Here is a 1,054-nt window from a genome sequence, read left to right on the forward strand (position 1 = left end):
TCCAGTTGCCTACAGATGGGCTTTGGGTCTCCACTCCACACTCCCCCTCATTCACAATGATAAGATTTTTTGTTCTGGGTCTTTGATGACTGATCCCTGATCCCATGGGCACCTCATGATCACACAGGCTGCTGTGCTTCTTCCATGTGTAACCCACCTTCTTAATCTAAATGACATAAGAAAGTATCAGAAGGTATTTATATGATATAAATGAATAAGGTTTTTCAGATGAAGAAACAAACAAACCCAGTTGCCCTTGAGTTGCTTCCGACTGGCGGGGAGCCGTGGTGCCGGGTTCTCTCGGCTGCTGATACGTTTTGGAAACCGATCTCCTGTCCTTTCTTCTGAGGTGGATCTGGGTGCATCAAACTGCCAACCTTTCTATGATTAGTCAAACGCTAGGCCACCGTGACATGGAGGGACTCATAAACAATCCTGAACGAATTCCCCTGAGACCCCCGGATTGGATTTCAATAATGCCAATCAAAACCTTCCCAAGATGTCGCTAAAAAGAATTTGCTCCTTCCATGAAGATGCATTGTAAACATTCGGTGCTGCCCACTGGCCTACGGGTGAGCCGCAATGGGGGACTCTGTTGAGGTGTTCGTCTGTCCGCAGATTAACAGCTGCCGTGCCTGGGACCGTCACAGAGATGAAGGAGGCATTGTGCGCGCCCTCCAGGAGAAAAAAAACAGGGATTAAACAATCTTTTATTGTGAATTAGGTGAAAGTGTGACAAAGCAGATCCTAGTTTTACATTAAGCAGTCGATACACATTTTGCTTCAATTCATCCATTGCAATCCTCTTACTCTACCATAACGTATTTCACTTCCTCCCTGTACCTCCTCTGTCCATTTCTCCTGGATAAATACTTCCCATTTGGTCTTAAATGGCTGAGTATTCTAACATGGAGGGGAATTGAGTTCAAGACCTGAAGAGTCCTAGGGGTTTTGCTACTCTCTAGCTGCCCAAGAAGTCTGGTCTCTTTTATGATTTGGGGTTTTATTTTTATTCCAAAATGCTCTCCTTCTCTGTCCAGGTACCATCTACTTC

Source organism: Echinops telfairi, unplaced genomic scaffold (genome assembly GCF_000313985.2).
Source record: "Echinops telfairi isolate 266 unplaced genomic scaffold, ASM31398v2 ScPeMD7_9;HRSCAF=40, whole genome shotgun sequence".
Classification (NCBI taxonomy): Eukaryota; Metazoa; Chordata; class Mammalia; order Afrosoricida; family Tenrecidae; genus Echinops; species Echinops telfairi.